Consider the following 22,672-nt stretch of genomic DNA (forward strand, 5'->3'; position numbering starts at 1 on the left):
GCATTAGGCAGATGAAGAACTGTGTTTCCTGTTAAAGGCCACTTTTACACATGACTAACCAGCCGCAAATTGTTTCAACCTGGAGGCTTTCCGGGGCAATTTGGATGCAATTGTCTCTTGGACACTATAAACTATGTGGTTGGGTATTGGTTGGCGTGGATGATGCTTCCTATAATTTTCTGGGGCAACTGCCCACAAGCAGTTGGGCAACTGTCCTCTCCCTCCCTCCCTCCCTCCCTCTCTCCCTCCCTCTGTATCTATCTATACATTGTACCAACTAGAAGTTGGAAAAGTGGGTTTTTTGGACTACAGCTAGAGAAGCTGGCTCAAAGATTCTGGTGACTGTCATTAAAAAATTGAACTTTTCCAAGTGCTGAGGCAAACACGCATGTAAATACATATACAGTATACGCAAACACACGTTTTTCATCCTTTGTTGTGCAGACATTATACTGGGAGAGTGACTTGCAACTGAAGGCATTTCAGAGGTTAAAGACTGTGTGCTTTACTATGCAGAATTACTATGTAAGATTCATACTTTTACGGTGCCCCAGAGTGTGGAGATTTCCTGGGAGTAGTCATGCTTTGATCTGAAAGTAAGCATAATTCACAGCACCAGATTGGCTGAAGCAAACACTGACAAGCAGAACCATCACAGCAGGCTCTTTCCAGCCAAATGCACTCCGCTGATCATGGATGCAAACAGAGCTGGACCAGAAAATAAAGAGATCCCAGCAGATGGTTGCCGAAATATTTAGACCACAGCATGTGCTAGCTGAGCAGTTTGGATGGAAATAAAACTAGTCAAATTGAACATGCCTCTTTAGTTATGGACTATAAGCTGTAGCATGTCCTTCTGACGATTTCCAGTACATTATTGCAGTGCAGGATAAAAATATTCAGCAGAAAGGAATGCAATCCATGTTCCCAAAATAATAATAAGCCTCTGCTGGTGCCTCAACTATGATATTAATATGATCAGTGTTATCATTATCTATTTTCCTATTATAATGTACATGCCAACATACAGTGACCTCCGGCAGCAAAGTCTATTCTCTATTATAAATAGGCAAGAAATGAACAATTGTTGAGTCAATATTTATTATATCTAAGATGGTCTCTTTTGGCACTGTTTGCTATCCCTAGACTACTCAGCAGACTAATACTTTTAATAGGCATTCATTCTGGCTGCACACATGTAGTGATGCACCCACTCCCCTGTCTTATCATTCCTATTTCTCAAGAATTGTCAGGACTAATGTAGTCTTGACTGACTCCAGCTTCATCTGTCTCTTATGGATTCAGCTCCTCAGACACAGGAAGATGCAGGCTAGATAGCAAGAGAGCAAGATCTGGGCCCTAAGTAAAACAGATAATATACGTTTAGTCTCATGTGTAATATGGCACAGAGAGAACCCTGAAAAAGGTGTAATGAATTTCAGAGGAAATTCTGAGATCAGATCTGAGAGCTCTGTGGTTCTTCCGGCATCTAGGAAGGAACACAAAATGGCTAACTGTGGATCTGGGCCACAACCAAACAAGTAAGGAAGCAAACCAGAAAAGCTACAACCACCATTGCTACTCAATTGTTAGTCACCCAGGAAACCTGAAGATGTTATCCCTAAAACATATGTTGGATGGTAAATTTAAAATTTGGGATTACAGGTGGGGCATCATTTGGTCCTAGGAAAAAATTATTCTGAGGCACAGTGGAACGGAATATGACCATCCCTTCCATCTAAATAAATGCCTGTTAAATTCACAGAAACAACACTCAAAGTAGTGTGTAGGTGATATCTAAGCCCACTAAAAATGTGAAAATAAAACATGACAATATCCCCATTGTGCTGGAGAGGCAGCAGGTGCAGGGAATCCCCAAGGTGAAACACAGTACTGGGAAGATACACATGGTTGATACCATGTATGAGAAGCCATTTAGTCAAGGGTATAAATGAAAATCTGTTACATAAACATTTACTCTTATTCATGTTAGCAGTAGCTAGAATAGATATAGGACAAACTCGGAAAACACTGAAGAAAATTTCAACACACACATAGCTCAAGAGTCTAGAGGCAATGGTGCCTTAAAAGAAATTAACCTAGAAAAGAAAAATGACAACAAGATCTTTGCATACAGGTGATTTCTATGAGATACTGCATCTATTTGTAGGGTTTATTACTTCCTCAAGACAGAAATATGGATTACAAAGTCAATATCAATAATTTTGTAAAGACAATGTGACAATAGAACAATATGACAAAAATATTATTGAGATACAGAAAAAACCTGAAATTGAATCCAGTTCAATAACATCTGTGGGTGGTTTTTATTTAGCCTATTAATATTTTATGTTCCTCTTTGTGTATTTAATATTATATCCAATGTTACATTATACAATACAAAAAATTAAAAGGAAAGAAAACAGAAAGTGTTGCCTTCATCACCCATTCCATCTATGAAATTAAAGCCAAAATTCAAATGCATTTGAGGAAGTTTGTCTTTACTCTAGGTCTTCCTTCCCAATTCATTCATGACCCCTTAGAATAGAAGACATGAGAACAGATAATATTAAGTGAAAAAGAAGTGTGTGTCTATGGCGGAGCAATAAAATGATGGCAGAGTGAAAGAAGGGCCACAAACTACTGAAACAGAGCAAAAGGCAAGAGTGTGGAACAGTTGGAGTGGACAGAGAAATTGAGTCACAGGGAGAGCTGATGAGAAGTGAAGATAAGTAGCAGTAACTGAGGACAGAAGCTAAGAGAGAAGAGAAAAGAAACTTGGGAACTATGGACTGTATCCAACTGAAATGTTCTAGAGGTTCAAGATCCCCCCCCTCCAAGTTCAATATGCTTTCTGAAGAATTTGTTCATATGCTATGGAACTGTATGAGCTGTCATCTTTTTCTTGGGCCAGGGTCAATACTGGCCACAATAATTGTGGAAAATGGAAGATTTCTGTTGTGAAAAAAAGTAATTAAGTAAGATGTGGTTGCCAAAGAATATGGCAACAAAGGGAGCATGGGAAGGGGGCAGAATCCAAGGCAAACAAAGACCTTACACGGTCTCTTTCTTCTTACTATTCCTAACACTGTCCAAGGAAATGAAAGAGAGGGTTAAGCATTAAAATGCTACTCAAGTTTGCATTTTATGCGTTCATACTGCATCTCAATTAATCAAAGATTTGCCATAAAACCTCAACTGGCAAGGCTGAGAGCACAGTGGTCATAAAATATGAGCTGATTAATTTCCTCCTAATTTGTATGATAATTAAAATTCCAACTTTTAATTCTGTTAATTGTCTTCCCATAAGGGGGTTGATTGGGCTTTGCTAAATCACACTGTGAAAATGTGCTTCCCGCAGGTCTGTCTTTGTTTCTTTTAAAAATGTAACGCTTTCATATAATTATCCTTTAACTTCTGTAGATAAATGTGTGCTTATCTCTTTGGCTGGTTTTGTTTGACTCTAAGCGTAACTTGAGCTACACCCATAAATCAAATGTGTAATGTTGTTTTTCAGGCAGTTCTCATTAGGACATGATGTAGTCTTGGCAGTTCATTGTCCCTCTTAATGAACAACAAAACCTAGAAAATTGGGGGCAGTAAGAGTAAAGGTTGCATAGGTCCTATACTAAAGACAAAACTCCCTTCAAATGAACTGTAAGCAAACTGAAAATACTGTTTAACAGCATTATGTATCATTTTTTCCTCCTCCCCTGGTGCTGTTCTTCATGAAGACAACCTCTTTGAAGTTTAAAGCCAGGATGGCCAAATACAGCTCTGAAAGCTCGTGCTCTCTCCACTGAGAAGAGAAATAATCCTTGTGCTCTTTGGCTTAGACAAAGTTGTGATGCTTCAGTAAGTCTTCAGCTAATGTTTTTCTTGGTGGTCAGATCAAAAGCTTCATTAACCTCTTGCACATCCGCAGCAGAGAAGCCAAAAGTGCATGTGACGCCCAAAGGGGCCATGCTAAACTGAGCAGAGTAATTGAGGAGGCAATGAAAAATGGGAAGATGCTTTCTGTCTAGGCTGCTTATCTCCCTTCCTCACACAATCACCTTTGGGTAATACAGGGAACATTGTAACCTGATTCAAGAGTTTCTGAGAAGGCTTATAATTGTCTAGCTAAATTGTTACTTGCTAAAATACCTTGGAGAGGGTGAGGGAAAATCTTATCTCAAATCTCACTGTGACAAATGCTCCATGCTGAGATAGTGCTGGGATTCAGGTTATTAAACCCCTAGGATATCAACTCAGACATAACATGGCCAGTCTAGCTTCTTCCTGATATATTTTAGTCCCAACCCTAAGCTTTTTGGGGATGCGAAGGATGTTGCTGGCAAGTCTTAAGTATATGATGCTACTGCTCCACTCAAAGCATCCAATGTTCATCACGGTGGTACAGCTACACTGGTCTCTGTGGTAACTCCTCATACTACTACTACTATTACTGCTGCTGCTGCTGCTGCTGCTGCTAGCACTAGTAGTACTAGTAGTACTAGTAGTATTAGTAGTAGTATTTAATTCATTAAAGAAAAACAATAATGACAGTACTAACATAAAAAGTGTGTACATATATACTTACAAAATTCCCCCCCCCCCATGCCACCATCACCCCTGGGACCAGATCACCAAATATATTCTTTTAATCTCTTTTCACCCCAGTCCACTCCAAAAATGCATTGATTCTTCTGCTGGCTTATGACCTTTCCTTTTTATAAAAAACATGATTTAAATATGGATTCTATAGGTAAAGGTAAAGGTTCCCCTTGACAATTTTTGTCCAGTCGTGTCCGACTCTAGGCGGCGGCGCTCATCCCGCTCTTCAAGCCATAGAGCCAGCGTTTTGTCCAAAGACAATCTTTCCGTGGTCACATGGCCAGTGTGATTTAGACACGGAACGCTGTTTACCTTCCCACCGAGATGGTACCTATTTATCTACTCGCATTTGCATGCTTTTGAACCGCTAGGTTGGCGGGAGCTGGGACAAGCAACGGGCGCTCACTCCGTCGCGTGGATTCGATCTTACGACTGCTTGGTCTTCTGACCCTGCAGCACAGGCTTCTGCGGTTTAGCCCACAGCGCCACCACGTCTATACCTCTTTAAAATAATGGAATTTTGTCACTTCCCTTCTTACTTTTATTTTACATGTTAGCTTATCATTTATCGCTAAACACCACATTTCTTCAAGATTAATTTGTTTGTCATTTTTCCATTTTTTTTTTTGCAATCAAAAAGGAAATGCAAGAAAGCAAAGTGGCTGTCCAACGAGGCCTTAGAAATAGCAGAGAGGAGAAGGGAAGCAAAATGCAAGGGAGATAGGGAAAGTTACAGAAAATTGAATGCAGACTTCCAAAGAATAGCAAGGAGAGACAAGAGGGCCTTCTTAAATGAACAATGCAAAGAAATAGAGGAAAATAACAGAAAAGGAAAGACCAGAGATCTGTTCAGGAAAATTGGAGATATTAGAGGAACATTTTTGGCAAAGATGAACATGATAAAAGACAAAAATGGGAGGGACCTAACAGAAGCTGAAGACGTCAAGAAGAGGTGGCAAGAATACACAGAGGAATTATATCAGAAAGATTTGGATATCCCGTACAACCCAGACAATGTAGTTGCTGACTTTGAGCCAGACATCCTGGAGAGCGAAGTCAAGTGGGCCTTAGAAAGCCTGGCTAACAACAAGGCCAGTGGAGGTGATGGCATTCCAGTTGAACTATTTAAAATCTTGAAAGATGATGCTGTTAAGGTGCTACATTCAATATGCCAGCAAGTTTGGAAAACTCAACAGTGGCCAGAGGATTGGAAAAGATCAGTCTACATCCCAATCCCAAAGAAAGGCAGTGCCAAAGAATGCTCCAACTACCGTACAATTGCACTCATTTCACACGCTAGCAAGGTTATGCTCAAAATCCTGCAAGGTAGGCTTCAGCAGTATGTGGACCGAGAACTCCCAGAAGTACAAGCTAGATTCCGAAGAGGCAGAGGAACTAGAGACCAAATTGCTAACATGCGCTGGATTATGGAGAAAGCCAGAGAGTTCCAGAAAAATATCTACTTCTGCTTCATTGACTATGCAAAAGCCTTTGACTGTGTGGACCATAGCAAACTATGGCAAGTTGTTAAAGAAATGGGAGTGCCTGACCACTTTATCTATCTCCTGAGAAACCTATATGTCGGACAGGAAGCAACAGTTAGAACTGGTCTTGGAACAACTGATTGGTTCAAAATTGGGAAAGGAGTACGACAAGGCTGTATATTGTCCCCCAGCTTATTTAACTTATATGCAGAACACGTCATGCGGAAGGCTGGACTGGAAGAAACCCAAGCCGGAATTAAGATTGCCGGAAGAAATATCAACAACCTCCGATATGCAGATGATACCACTCTGATGGCAGAAAGTGAGGAGGAATTAAAGAACCTTGTAATGAGAGTGAAAGAGGAGAGTGCAAAAAACGGTCTGAAACTCAACATAAAAAAAACTAAGATCATGGCCAGTGGTCCCATCACCTCCTGGGAAACAGAAGGGGAAGATATGGAGGCAGTGTCAAATTTTATCTTCCTGGGCTCCATGATCACTGCAGATGGAGACAGCAGCCCTGAAATTAAAAGATGCCTTCTTCTTGGGAAGAAAGCGATGACAAATCTTGACAGCATCTTGAAAAGCAGAGACATCACCTTGCCAACAAAAGTCCGAATAGACAAAACTATGGCTTTTCCTGTAGTCATGTATGGAAGTGAGAGCTGGACCATAAAGAAAGCTGACCGCCGAAGAATTGATGCCTTTGAATTGTGGTGCTGGAGGAGGCTCTTGAGAATCCCCTGGACTGCAAGGAGAACAAACCTATCAGTTCTAAAGGAAATCAACCCTGAGTGCTCACTGGAAGGAGAGATCCTGAAGCTGAGGCTCCAGTACTTTGGCCATCTCATGAGAAGAAAAGAGTCCTTGGAAAAAAACTTGATGTTAGGAAGGTGTGACGGCAAGAGGAGAAGGGGACGACTGAGGATGAGATGGCTGGAGAGTGTCTGCGAAGCAACCAACATGAATTTGACACAACTCCGGGAGGCAGTAGAAGACAGGAGGGCGTGGCGTGCTCTGGTCCATGGGGTCATGAAGAGTCAGACACGACTAAATGACTAAACACACATACTGTGACCATTTTAACAATTAGTTCTTTTTGTTCTTTTTTAAGATGGTCATCCTTGATTGTACAGTATTTAGAAGGGCAGTAGTTGGTGATATTTGAACATTATATCCAATAATTTCTCTAATTTCTTTTTAAATCAATGCCCTTTCTTTCTTTCTTTCTTTCTTATTTCACAAGTCCACCACAGATGTAAATTTCCTTTTTACATCTCCAGCATTGAGATGGTGCATTTTTATTTATAATATTCAAGCTTACTGGGGTAAGGTACCATCTCCATGCGACCTTATAACAATTTTCTTTTACCCTTATAGACATATTCTTCATTATTCTTTGTGACCATATTTTGTTCCAGTCCTCAGCTTTAACCTCTTCCTCCAAATCCTCTTGCCATTGGTTTTTCATCATAGTTTTTTCATATCCGACATTTATTAGAATCTTATAAATCACATTTACTGTGCCCTTTCTTTTATTTCCTTCCTCTTGAACTTGTCTTTGCTCTATGATATCCTCAAATTTATTTAATTTTCTAATTTCTCCCACTTTTCTAGTCCACTCCCTTGTCCAACTTTCCATTTGGAGTATATTTAACCAAAATATCCCCTCTTCCTCTCCCAAAATTCCATTATAGTATTTTTATTTTTCATTTTTTTTCATCCAAGCCCTTATTCTATTTAACCCTTTCTCTACTAATACTTCTTTAAGTTTAGTTTTAAGGATTTGGGCGAAATTCCGAGCCTCCATTACTTGTAATAGTGAGATAAGTGGACTCAGTATATACGCATCTATATTTTTTTACAACATTCTAACATATTCTTCAAAAAAGGATTCGTTATTTTCTTTATTTGTTCTGCTAATTTTTCTTTCAAGAGGATATTCTCCAATATATTAAAATGTTCCAACAATTCCTGTTCCCTCCATATTAAATTTCTATTATATGCAATAATATCTGGAATATGTCTAAGTTGGTTTGCAATATAATATGCTTTAACGTTTGGTAGTCCTCGTCCTCCTTTTTGTGGAATATACCATAGTTTCTTATTTATTCTTATCCTTTTGTTTCCAGCACAATAGCTATTTATCAAATTCTGCCAATCTTTCAGATATATTTCTTCAGTCTTTATTGGGAGCATTAAATTTAGGAATAATCTTCATTTTACTTAATGCTATGCTTCCAAACCATGACAATTTAAATTTTTATATTGATTTATCTGTTTGTTAATTTCTTTCTTCAATTTATTCATATTCACTTTGTTTCTTATAAATTCCATGTAATATAAACACCTAAACATTTAATTACACTTTCATTTCTTCCTTTAAATTCTTTTTTCATTTCTTTCTCATCTACTTCTAAATTATTTCATAAAATACATTCCGATTTCTCCCAATGAAGAAACCCATTATTTCTTCAAAATGATTCAGATGTGTTCTAATAATCTGCAATGTGAAAGTCAGCTCTGAGTCTGAGGTGGAATATGGCCAAGAAACCCTGTGTTTGCTTCTGTAATTTAAAAGAGGCAATATGATGATTGATACGAAGTGTGGGAATTCTAAAATATCTTGTTCACTTTATGTCATCTACATTTCGACTGGAAGATTGCCTTCCTACTGTAGAAAGCAAAGCAAAGTGTGCTGCTTATATGCCGCTCTATAGCACTCAAAGCACTCTCTGGGTGGTTTATAATGTAATTATACAAACAACACTTTGCCCCCCCCCCTGTGAACTGAGTACTCATTTTACTGGGCTCCAAAGGATGAAAGGTTGAGTCAACCTTAAGCTGGGAACTTGAACCTGTCAGGATTGAACTCAGGCTATGAGCAGAGTCTTGATTGCAGTACTATATAGCTCAACCACTCTGCCATGGGTTTCTCTGTCCAGCCTTCTTCAGCCTAGAAGCTACCATTCCCACCATCCCTAATCAATATGGACAAATGACATGAATTGTAGGCATGTACATCTACAGGGTGCCATGGCACTGGGAAGACTTGAGAAGTCAGTGGTTTGAGAATTGTGCACTTTAAATCCACAATATTGGGAATATGGTAGATTGTCTCAGCACCACTGAAGCGGCATCTGGTGGGGCCACTTTGAGATATAGGAAGCTGGATTAGGAAGCCTTTGGCCTGATCCAGCAGGGCTCTTCTTATGTTGAAGACCTAAACAATATGCCAGTGCAAATGCAACTGTTGAATTTCAGAAGAGCAGTCCATTGTGATGTCACAGGGTGGGGGTCCTCTTGTTTCACAGAGGTAGGGCTGACAAGGATTGAGAGCAATGCAAAACTACTTCCAGACCAGTTGGCTGATGGAAATAGGTACAAGTGGAATCTGAGTAAATAACTCCAGAATCTAGATTGTTGTTTAGTTGTTTAGTCGTGTCCGACTCTTCGTGACCCCATGGACCAGAGCACGCCAGGCCGTCCTGTCTTCCACTGCCTCCCGGAGCTGGGCCAAATTCATGTTGGTCACTTCGATGACACTGTCCAACCATCTCATCCTCTGTTGTCCCCTTCTCCTCTTGCCTTCACACTTTCCCAACATCAGGGTCTTTTCCAGGGAGTCTTCTCTTCTCAGGAGATGGCCAAAGTATTGGAGCCTCAGCTTCAGGATCTGTCCTTCCAGTGAGCACTCAGGGTTGATTTCCTTTAGAATTGATAGGTTTGTTTTCCTTGCAGACCAGGGGACTCTCAAGAGCCTCCTCCAGCACCACAATTCAAAAGCATCAATTCTTCAGTACATCTAAACAGGTAACATGCACAGGGGAAATAGTAGTGGCTGGAGAGACAACAATGTTCATCTGACAAATTAATCTGTTTATCTGAATTGATTTGATTTTTATTCTGCCTCTCTCTTGTAATGGTGACCCAAGGCAATACACAAAAGTTTAAAATAAAAAAAATGAGTAAAACAAACCAATTAAAATTTAAAATTATAGAGTACAAATATTTTAAAACATTGTTTTAAAACGATGAATCAGATTTTAAAATACCTTCCCAACTTAAGTGAAATCAGGGAGTAGTTTACATTTTTGTGAATTAGCTTTCATCTCCTAACTTTCCTGCATGAAACTCATCACAGACAACATGGAATCTCCACAATGGCTGCAGCAAGAGGGAGACACTGTAATCAAGGATTTGGCTTAAAGCTCAAATTTCACCAAATCTTTGCTTTAACTATATATTACCACAATCATTCTTATTCTTGCATATCTTGCTGGGATACCTGTTGCTGTACAATGGGATGGATGTTGCCATGGAATATCTACTATGACTGTGCACTGAGAAAAGAAGGAAGAGAAGATATTCAAATTGTTCAGGATATTCTGTACACATGGTTCTGCTCAGGAGAGCCAAAACAGCTACAACACATTGCTGCTGTAAGTTGATTACTGCTCCACCTGTGACCCTCAAATATACAGCTGGCTCTTCCATCACTGATAATTGGTTATAAATGAGGAAATATGAACCTGGCTTTGGTTCTAGTAAATGAGCTAGCAGAGTGGGGAAAACATATCCCTAAGCTGAATCATAGAATCATCGTAGGGTTGGAAGGGACCTTGGAGGTTTTCTACCCCTCTAGTCCACAGTTTGGAAAAGTTTTTTTTTGGGGGGGGGGTTATAGCTCCCAGAATCCCCCACCCTACTCCACATGTAAGCTGGGAATTTCTGAGATTTGTAGTCCACCGTAAGAATTTTTTCGAGTCCTGGTTGGGATGTGCCATCTGCAGATTTACTTTCTGTCTCTCCTTTTTTGTTCCTGTCCACTTCCTTTTTTTTTCTTTAATGGAGTGACATCTCTATTTCCCGCCCTCCTTCTCTCATATATTTTTTTCAAAATATATGCAGACGCCAAAATCTTGTTGCATAAAAGATTCTTGCATAGGGCAAATAATATCACCTGCAGTAGCAGATTTCTTATAATGAAAGAGTCCCCACTTCAGCTCCTCATTGCTTAACTGCAATTTCACTGTATCTGACTCAGCTGAACAAACAGGAGTCAAAGCCGAGAGTCTTTAATTGGGGACAAACTACCACTGCAGGGGATATCATTTCCCTTAACACTGCAGTAACTTTCACAAGTGTATTTGGGCCACATTTTGTTGACTGTTTTTAAAACTGTATTCATCTCTTTCTCATTGATTAAGTTTTTGCACCGCTTTGAAATGTGTGCATTTTATCAGAAAATATCTCCAGCCATTCAGCAATGTGCAGATCCCAGGATGGAAAGCACAGCTTGTTTGTATTCAATCAGGCTAATGCAGACTGGGGGAAATCCTCATAAAACATCAGTAAGAGGAGATTCAACATATACTGTACAGTATCCCCACTATGTTTTTTGTGGGTATTTATGTTGTGTAATATGTCAGCATGGAACCAGCACAGATATATCACCTGCACAGGATTACAATCTTGTATTCCAGACACTTTGTAGAGAACTTCAATGGCAGTGTGATGGGACCTGCACTTATCCTGGGGGAAACAACCTCCTTTAGCCTGCCAGCACTCTTGCTCTTGATATTCTCTCATTGATTTTTCCCTTCCAACTAATCATATTGGTGAAAAATGTGAGAAGCTGGCCTGCAGGATGGGGGCAAGGTCAGTATGGAAGAGCTGAGCATACTCTATGGAATCAAAAGGGTTAGTGTCAAGCCTATAGCATAGAAGTACAGTCAGTGGGGGAAAAGATTATCACTAAAAATAAACCAAAAGAATTATGATCTTCAGGCTCCATCGGCAGTCTATTTTTAGGTTATCTGGCATGCAAGGAGGCAACTGCACTGTGAGAGACGACCAACTAAGAAAGCACAGCTGAATGCACAAATAGCAAGAGCTCTTTTCAGACAATTGATCTTGCAAGCCTAGCCACATTGCTGTCTGAATTATATGCACATGGAGAGAGTGGAGAAGGAAGGAGCTGTAATTGTTCCTTTTGCACATTTTACTTGTGCTCTGTAAGTAAAAGAGACCTTCAGAGACTTGTTAAACCAGCTCATGGAGCCTGCAATAGCCATTGAAATGAATACAAATGGGAGGAGCAGAGGGGTTTGTAATGTTAAGGGACTCTTGCATGTCACAGTTAACCTTTGGCCACCAGCTTACGGATATATCATTGCTAATGAGCTATAATAAGAAAATGTTAAAAACAAATAGTAGGCAAAGCATATTAGGACAGAAGCCAACCATTAACCTCAAAGACTCTGGGAAGGGGTTCAACTCTGTGTGCATTATCTAACTTTAAAGAATATTCATGGATATTTGTCTGATTTCTACAATATTACTTTAGAGACCATCTTTACTTTAGGCAATCTTCTGCTGGGGTGGTGATGCATCTGTTTATTAAGCTGAACTGAACACCCCAGAAGCACTTTAAATGTTTTATTTTTAATATATAAAGGGGAGTGACAATCAGAACATAATACAAGCCATCTTACTGATATTTAAAAAGGTCAGGTGTGACTCTGAGACGTGTTCTTAAAACCTCAAGGATGCTAGCACTATATCTATAAATAATCATACCTTTTAAAGGTGCTCTCCTATATATTATAATACATACACCTAAAAGATAATGCATACACACAGCAACAGGCTCCCCCCCCCCAAAAAAAATAATGTGTACATACTAAGGTACATGCACTGCTATATATTTCTGTTTCTAAAGCTTAATTTTCTCCTTATTTAACATAATGGTGGAAAATTCTGGGGCATGGTAAAGTTGGAAAGTGATGCAGAAACTGTGGTCTTTCGATCACTATTTAAATCTTCAATTGATAGAACTGCACCAAATTGTGCTATATTAATAATACAGTATGTGCTTCCCCCGATAAGACAAGAAAATCAATTATAATTCCTTTGGCTGTTTTCTCATACAGTCTCAACTAGTTAACAGGCAATCTTCCCCCCCCCTTCCTTTCTTTTGCACTGAGAAGCCAATGAATATTTTATGCCAGGCCACAAGTGGTGACTGTATTTGCTAGCTAATCAAATTCTATCCACGTGGTCAGGGCAGGAGGGACAAGGCCTCTTTTAGCTTTCATGGGCAGCCGGCTGTAATGAGAAGGGTGACAAATTCAAATTGTGAGATTAATGGATCATTTGAAATTGCTATCGTTGTGACACAGCCAAAGACCTTTTCAAATTGACAGATCCCTTCATCTCCTCCTAGCTAGCCACAACATGTGAAGGTCTGGAATCAGGGGACCAAATGCTGTTCTCATCAGTGATGGAAATAAACGACAGGACCATGAGACCCAGCATTGGCTCTTGAGGGGCAGGAAGGGGTTGGGTGGAGAGACAGGACAAACAGAGATAAATTATTTCAGTTGTTTGGTTTATTTCCTTTAATCAAGTAGTTTAATGGCAAAGCATTCATCTGAATTGGAACTATTACTGAAAGTTGTAGGAAGGCACCAGCTTAGAGAAGATAAAGGAATAATAACCTGTTGTCAAAGAAACTGAGCAATTTGAAATCAATGTATTCTCGAAGGCTTTCACAGCTGAGATCTGATGGTTGTTGTGGGTTTTTCGGGCTCTTTGGCCATGTTCTGAAGGTTGTTCTTCCTGATGTTTCGCCAGTCTCTGTGGCCGGCATCTTCAGAGGACTGGAGTGGGAACTCTGTCCATGCTCTGTTGCTGTTTGTTGGATACTTGAGTATTTATAGCTGTGGGAACAGCTATAAATACTCCTGAAATAAATCTCCTGAAAAGGACAAAAGCTGTTCCCACTCAGCTATCCAGCAAACAGCAACAATTGAAATCAATTTGTATGTTTCATAAAATACAGCAGTTTAAACCATTGCTAACTCAACTGAGTTGCCCAGACTCCCCTGAGGTTTATTATCTTCCTCTCCTCAAGTGCCTTCATGAGTCTCTCACCGTAGTTCTAAAAACTACGACATTAGATATCAAATAGATTTCTCCTTATCACACCTCCCTGAGTTTTGGCTTTCTATCCTGGTCCCAAGAAAAGTATTCCATCTCAGTCACTAGGAAAAGTGGGATTATGAACTATATCTTTTTTTTTTTTTTAAAAAAAGCCCAGTTGTTCATCAGCTTTTGGTGGCAACAACAGCACTAGAATATATCTTTTTTTTAGTGTGGCTCAGTGAACAAACGCACACATGTGAGGTTGGGGTTGATACAATACTGAATCATTGTACCCACTTGCCTATCCCGATTAAAATTTCTAATGTTCTACAGGTCTGTGATGCAAGAGAAAACAATCTCCTAGCATTATTCTGGTCCAGAACATGTAACGGCCCTAGGAAATCAAGGCTGAAGTGTATGACCACCTTCAGAGAAAAGTGGCAAACCAGGTAGCAGTTTTAAAAGCTCAGCTGCTACAAGTATACTTTGACCCAGGAGGTCACAATGCACCTATAAAGTTGGCTGGTAAACCAGTGCTATGCAGCGGTAGCCCTTTCAAAAAGTCTTTATTGCAGTGATAAAAAAAAAATGAACAAACTAGCAAACCGTAACATTGCCTTTGAGGTCTGAATTTGATAGCTTCCAAAAAAGGCTTGGTGCTTGTAGCCAGTCAGCTGCAAATCTGCCTTCTTAGAACCAAGGGAAAAGTTATTCTGCACAGTATAAAGCACATATATAGGCATTATGATAAAAATTATGTTATCTTCCTTAGTTCTCACTTGTATTTAATATCCCAGTTTATGACACCCTAGTTTCCATCAACAAAGAAATGGGTCTAGGAAAATATGCAAAGGGCAAAAGGGGTGGCAGCTAACAGTTATGCTGAAAATGTACTTTAAATATGAAATAAGACAAAAGGCATACATTCACTTTAGAAGCATTGAATAAATGCTGGAAGGGATCCACTTCTACTGCGGAGCATTTTTAATAATCCTGAATCTGCTCACAAAACAACATAGTATTATTTAGGAAAAAGAATAGTTAATTGCACCTAGAATGAAACGTAGCACTCTGTGTTGGCGTCCATGTTAATAGAATCCCAGAGTATATTGCACATTCTCTTTCTGTTCGTTCTCATGTGTATTTCTTAAGGCACCCATCTATCTTGGGTGGTGATGTGGCAGGAAATGTACTGTGGTACTGTGAACAACACCCATCTCTTATTTTCTGATACATAGAGGGCAATAAGAACCTTAGATATCCTGGGCATATTAGATACTGAGAATTTGCCCACCATGGCAGACAGGCAGGTCGATCTGCAGAGACCTGTCTGGTGGGGTGCTGTTCTGGAGATTTCAAGACCAGAACAGCCCTCGCATAGTAACTGCAAAACAACAATATATACATTGTGCCTGATAGAATGAAATGGACGATATTCCCAAACATATGAGACATGTGTGCCAAGGCTTGAAAACCACCTTACATATAAAATAAAGCTACCATATAGACTTTTTTAAACCCCCATATTTTCTCTTCTCTCAACAGTGCCCACCCTGAGTTTGATCTCCCTGCAGGTATGCATACCAGTTCTCTGAGACTTCAGCATACCAGTCCTCAGACTTGGCAAACCTATCTGATTCACCAATGAGTGAATGTTCTAGAGCCATGTCATGCACTCATCTGGGAGGCTTTGGATTCAAAGCTGCCTACTTCCCTTGCCATGCCCCTGAATCAAAGGGAAAGTTATGGGAAGGGGAAAAAACAAAAAACAAAAGTGGAGGGAACAGAGCTGAGGAAATGTCCACTTTGTGACTACACTTCTGGAATCTCTAATCTCCAATCACTGGACATACTCTTCAGGAATCTATAGGTTTTTTTAGAAAAATGGATTGGGGAAAAACTGCTTCAAGGTTGGGGAGGGGGGAGAAGAGGGGCCGAAAATTCAATCTTCCAATCTCTGCTTTGCCTAATATGAGTCCAGCAGGGCCTAGGAAAGTGTCCTTTTGCCCTAGGATCTTCTTCCCTGGCTTCCGTAGGATTGTGCTCCCTGTCATCTGGAGTCATCGAGAATGAGGAACCTAGGGGTCATTAAAGGTGAGGAACCCAGTTTCAAATCGTCTTCTGGATGGAAACATGGTAGAATTGTCCCGTCCCCTCGACCCTGGAGCTCTTTAAAATCAAAATACGACAAACTGGGAGGTTTGGGGGTAGGGGGTGCTGAGGGACAGGCATGGGTCCTGGAGGGGCCACATGCAGCCCACGAGATGCACTTTGCTCACACTATGTTAAACAACTTAACACTCTCCACAACTGTAGACTTAGCCCTTTTATTATTTATTTATTTATTTATTTATTTATTTATTTATTTATTTATTTATTTATTTATTTATTTATTTATTTATTTATTTATTTATTTATTTAACTCATATGCCACCCACTCTACCCAAAGGTCTCTGGGCAGCTTACAACAATTAAAATACAATTAAAATACGATAAAAGATAAAATGATTAAAATACAATTAAAATTGCCATAAATGAGTGTGGCACTTTCCTCACAAGACCATCCACCCAGCTTACACTGAAATAAAAGCTCAGCTGCCAGGCCAGAATCCTAAGGGTTAATTACATTGGTTTACCTGGAATGACATAGATTCCAGTGGCAAATTATCAACTAGTTAACAAATTACTGCTTGTGTCCCAGGTCACATGAGTTGGTGTTCAGCAAAGGACACAAGCAAGAACTAGCACCAATTTGTCATTACAGTTCATGCTATTGTTAACAGCATAATCAACTAATAGGATTCTGGTCATTACTTCAGTAATTAAACAGCTATAAGAGACAACCTCTAAACCAGTGGTTCTTAACCTTTGTTACTCGGATGTTTTTGAACTGCAACTCCCAGAAACCCCAGCCAGCACAGTTGGTGGTGAAGGCTTCTGGGAGTTGCAGTCCAAAACTCCTGAGTAACCCAAGGTTAAGAACCAGTGCTCTAAACTGGGGCTCTCAAGTTGGTTTTCACAAGAACTCCCATCATACTTAATCATCGGCCACACTGATCTGGGGTTGAAAGCACCCGTCGTCCAAAACATCTGGAAGGTGCCAAGATGGGAAGTTAGGATTACTACCTCTAACTGGCAGAGGCTTTGGAGATGCTTCCCCAAAGCATCACAGTGTGTTCATAAATGAAATCTCAGTTCATGGCTCAACAATCAGCCTCCATGTTTCACTAAGCCTCCAAGTAAAAGCGTTACTGCAATTATAATGGCACACTGTATTTAGTATTTTAACTCATGCCTTATATTTAAAGAAACTCTAAACTTTCCACCTTAGAAAGCCAAAAATATGCACAGATTAATAAACTTCAGAAATCTCACACATGAGTTTACTCTTGGTTAGTGCAATAGCTATTAATGTATGCCTTTCTCATATCCCTCAACACTCCACCCACTTTATGCTTTTAAGACTTTTGAAAGCCAGGACAGTGGAACAGGATAGGTATCGGTACTGGTGTAAACATTAAGTTGTAAAGTAAGAAGATAGGCTATTTTATCTGGAAGGCAATCAAGACACTGCAGCCGAATGCCAGTAAATCAGACTCATTTCCCCCCTTGTCATTACAAGCTCCATATCACAACAGTGTTTTATAATCAAAAACTCCCATTAGATCATAAAAAATGCAAATAAGCAATTAACAGATTTTCATTATACTTATTGTTTAATTAACAAGTTATGAAGATTGCTTGTTAAGAGCAAGAAATCTACCTTCAAGCTTGGAACAATGAACGTTTATGATTACATGTTGAAAGAGATATACTATTTAATCATGGCATGGTCTTCATAGAGTCCTTTTAAAGAACAGAGGATACAAGAGGTGAAATTTAATGGTCTTGGAAAGAGGGGTGAGATGAATATGGAAAAGGACTAACTGCTGGGAGCCTCACATGTGATGGCTCCCTCTGCTCAGATTTTGAGCTTAATGTTAAGGAAATGCTTAGAAATCAGAAATTCTGCATATGTGTCCCACAAGATGGTGACTGGAACTGATCACTTTATTTTTCATCTGACACAGACCTACACAGGAGTTAATTGTGCACTGTCAAGTCAATTCTGACTTATGACAATCTTCCAGGGTTTTCTAGGTAGGGAGTACTCAGAAGTGGTTTACCATTCCCTTCCTGTGGGGGAGTCCTGAGACTGTAAGGCTTTCCCAAGGCCACACAGCCTGATTCTTCTGGAATGCAGAGTGGGGAATGCTGTAGACATAGTACATCTTGACTTCAGCAAAGCTTTTGACAAACTGCCCCATGATATTCTGATTAGCAGACTAACTAGGTGTGAGCTAGATAGAACAACTGTCAAGTGAGTTGGCTACAGAGGGTGATGATTAATGGCTTCTTCTCAAACTGGAAAGAGGTAACAAGATGGGTACCCCAGGGCTCAGTCCTTGGCCCTGTGCTCTTCAACATTTTTATTAATGACCTGGATCAGGAGATGCAGGGAATGCTAATCAAATCTGAGGATGACACAAAATGGGGTGCAAACACCCCCTTCCTTTCCCTACATTAGCCCACCACCCCACTCCCACTGACACCCCCTTACCTTAATAGCTGCTGCCAATGTCTCCATCAGGCCTCCGCAGCCATGGAGTATAAAAAAGGGAAATTGGCTGCCCTTTGTAAAGATGGCAGCTGCAGCTTCCCTACCCTAAATGAAGCTGCAGCTGCGTATCTTTGCAAAGGGCAGCCACTCTCCCTTTTTACGTGCTGTGGCTTGGATTAGGCCAAGAGACCTCGACAGCTTCGATTAATGTAAGGGGCTGTTGGTGGGGGAGGGCTCCACAGACAGACACTTAAATTACTGAGCTATCCAGCAGTTCTGATAAAACAGTAAGGAGGTTAAAAATGATTAAAACTGGACTTTTTCTTTGACATATGGCTTGTACTAAGAAACCAAAAAGTTATCATTATGCATAATACCTGTTGGAGAATTCACTTGCTTTGCAGTGTAGTTCTAAATTTCAGAACCATACATTTTGTTCACATATTATAGGATAAATTAGAAAAAAATGTCACACTATGGCTTTGGCCATATTGGTGATATCATAAAAAGCTTAAGGAGCAAGTCAGAATGGGATGTCATCTGAAAACATAATCCACAGACATATACCTTTCCAATAATCTTGAGGAAATTTTGCCCTTTCTTGTTACTAATTTTTTAGCTTGTCCCATAGACTAGAACTTTGTGGCGACAGACTTAAAGGAACATGTCATAATGTGTTCTTGTGAGATAATTATGAGTCCTGTACTGTCTGCTCTGACTGCTGGTTGCTGTCTACCATTCAAGCAAAGCCCTCCCCCAGCTTTGGAACTTGGTGTCTTTTTTCAGGTGGAAATACCAGGAATTGAACCTTGGAAGTTGAGCGGTGATCCCTTGTAGAACAGAACTGTTACTATTCCACTCAATCCTGGTCCAAGTTCTCTCAGTAAGCTTCATTGTTGACTGATGGTTTGAATCTGTGTTTCTGCAGTCCAATAGTGTATCCGCTACACTATATTTCCAATAGGACACGCAGTAGGAAGCTGTATTTTATTATGTCACACTATTTGGATCACAGCACAGTCTAAGGAAAATATATATTTTCAGTTATTCAAACATTTTCCTTCCAGGTCCATGATTCATTCAAAGTGCCATGAGACTTGCAGATGAAGTTTATCTTTACCTCCAATGACCAACCGGAAAGCAAAAGCAAGCTAATTTGCAAATTATGAAGTAAGCCAAGCTCCTGCTACAACAATCAGATGTCTTTTATCACTCCATGGGACTCTACTCCTAATAGCCAGCTAACGGCATCATCTAGCCCAGGTCCATGTCAGTCTACTAAGGGCTATATATTGAGCCTGACAGCAGCTCTCCAAGGTCTTAAGCAGAAAGCCTTCCTATTGCCTACTACTTCGTCCTTTGTCAGCTAGACATGCCAAAGACCAGTGGATAGTCTTGTTCTCAACAGCCTTTGTCTTGGCTCTAATCAGCCCTCACCAGCTGCATTTCCTATTAGACAGGGTGAAAATAATCACATGTAAGGGAATGTGTGCAGCTTTGAGAGGTTATTGTTTTGGATTACAGCTTGCAGAATCCCAGCTAGCACTTCCCCTGAGAGTCAAAGTCCAAAAATAGTGACTTTCCAAAGTTGCACATTTAATAGTTGCCTATTGTTTGACATTTATATTTAACAACTAGTTATTTTTTATATTTAAAAAGTCAGCACCAGATATTTTATTAAGTTTGCCGCTTAATTCTTATTTGTTTTTATTGCTGTAGCCTCTGATGTTTTGCCAGCTGCTTAAGGTGATATAATTTGTATAGGAGTTATGGTGTAGATTATTGTGGTTTCATGCCAGGTCCTATAATTGTTTAAAAAATTGGTTGGTTAGATTTTTATTATATTATGCTTTGTTTAAAGCTCGTATAGGCTGGTAGATAATACAGGCTAGAAAAATCTTCAGCAAATCTAAAGCATCAGTCAACGCAATCGTGTGTAAATGTACTATATCGTACTGATTTCACCCAAATTGGTACAAGCACTCCAAAGAGTTGCATCTCTATGGTGGCAGCTGTACTTAGCAAAATGTGAAGTGGCTCCTCACATGATAACCGGTAATTGCCACTGAATGCTACCATTGTCTAGTGCACTTTGAGATTTGACATATAAAAAGCTTTTAAACCCACCTAATCACTGAAATGCAATAAATGATTGCATTCATACTACATAAGAGTAAGCACACTGCACTGTGCCATTTCCTCCTAGAGCTTATTCTTTAACCAGCATAAATGCCACTTTAATACTTTTGAGGCCTTTCACTTTAAACCTTCACATTAATCCTTAGGTTTTACAGGAGTGCATCGTCTTGTGAAATTTCTAATATAGTCTTTCATAATCTAGCAATATAGTGAAAGGCACTAACTCCTAAATGATTATCTGTTAATCTTTTTGTACTTTATACTCGTCATTAGCTATGAGTCTCAGTGGCCTAATGAAATGAAAACATAGGCAGAACATTAAAAATGGTAGACCTGAAGAAAACAGCTTGGTAGATGGAAGTGTAGTCTGTTTCTTTACAGCTGTCAACACTGAATGTTTTTGTATGCCAAACTCTCATAGGACTTGACCCTGATATGCAAGAGTATGAGAAGAATTCTGCTGTTAAAGGGGCCTGCATGAAAAAAAATGAAATCCATCACCAAAATCAGAGCAATGAGAGGGCACATATTTGCATATAATATGCATGTGCTAATTTATATGCAGACTGAAAACTAATTGCAATAATTGAAATGGAAATGCGGTACTCTCACCACACAATGCCAAAGACTGCAATCCTGTGACCTTCAAGGCCAGAAACAAGCATTAGTGGTAGCCCATAATTTGAACTGAAAGCTCATTAATGGGATAGAGGAGTGGCTGAGGAAACCTTTTCAGGTTTGTGAAATCAGGACTTCAGGACAGTCCTTAAATCTTGATCAGCAAACAAAGCAAGCTAATTTGCAAACTCCCAGAGATGAAAGAAACTCCTGCAGTGACACTCACACATTTCAATTATTACGAATTTTCTTTTTCTAACCAGGAGTTTCCTCTCTATTTCTGTTTCTAGAAGCCAACAGGATGATATAAAGCTGTTGTTCCTACTATTCCTGGTATTTTAGAGTCATACTACTTCTCAAGCTGGAGAGAGCTTATAAACCACTATGATGTATAGACGTTAATAGACGTATCCTCTGTTAATTTGTAGAATCCCTTCTTGAAGCCATATTCATCCTAATTAGAGACAGCAAATAAACAGGGATTCAACTAAACCTTCATAAGATTGATATACTAATTTGAACTAAAATGATGGCATACTTTACTATTTTGTTTTGATTATTCAGCTCATTGATTCTTCAGCCCATTTACTTCAGAGTAAGTCTTATTGAACACAGAGGAGGCTTAGTTCTGCTTAAAGATACAAAGGATTGAACAGTTAAAAGGATAGCAGTGCACTGTTAATCTCTGATAAATGTCTGATTGTCTGCTAATCTGATCCTTCTTCACAAAAAATATACAGACTGGAGCACCTTTGAAACCATTAGGCCTCCTTTCAAGCAAGACATCCTTGAGTCTTATCAAGACAGTCATCTTTATTTTGCCATTTTGTCCACAAATTGCTACTTCTGAGGGAGAGAAAAATCCTGACTGAGGGGTGGCTATTAATCTCATCTCCCACCTGCTGCAGCCTGAGGGAAGACCAAGGAAGGAAGAACTGGATTAAGCTGGTTTTTCAGCCAACATGAAGGAATTCTACTGGTTCCCCCCTCTACAGCCTGACGGGGCAAAGTAGTACATAGTCAGCTCACCTCATCATCACATGTAACACCAATGTGTTCGAGATTCCACCTACACAGAGAAACTACACAAAATGGCTCAAGATGAAGTATCAATATAAAGTGAAAAGTGTGGATTTCCCCATTCAAATTCTGCAGACAATGTGCAGATATGTACCTCTCCAAATGGTCCTTTCCAGTAGATGGAGGCCATATCCAGTGGAACTAGTTGGCATGATCCTAACTGGCATCTTTGCACATATATCTATCCGCTTTGGGATGCTTGGTGTATAGCAAGGTTCCAGCCTGG

This window comes from Pogona vitticeps, chromosome 3, assembly GCF_051106095.1.
Source record: "Pogona vitticeps strain Pit_001003342236 chromosome 3, PviZW2.1, whole genome shotgun sequence".
In the NCBI taxonomy this organism is placed as follows: domain Eukaryota; kingdom Metazoa; phylum Chordata; class Lepidosauria; order Squamata; family Agamidae; genus Pogona; species Pogona vitticeps.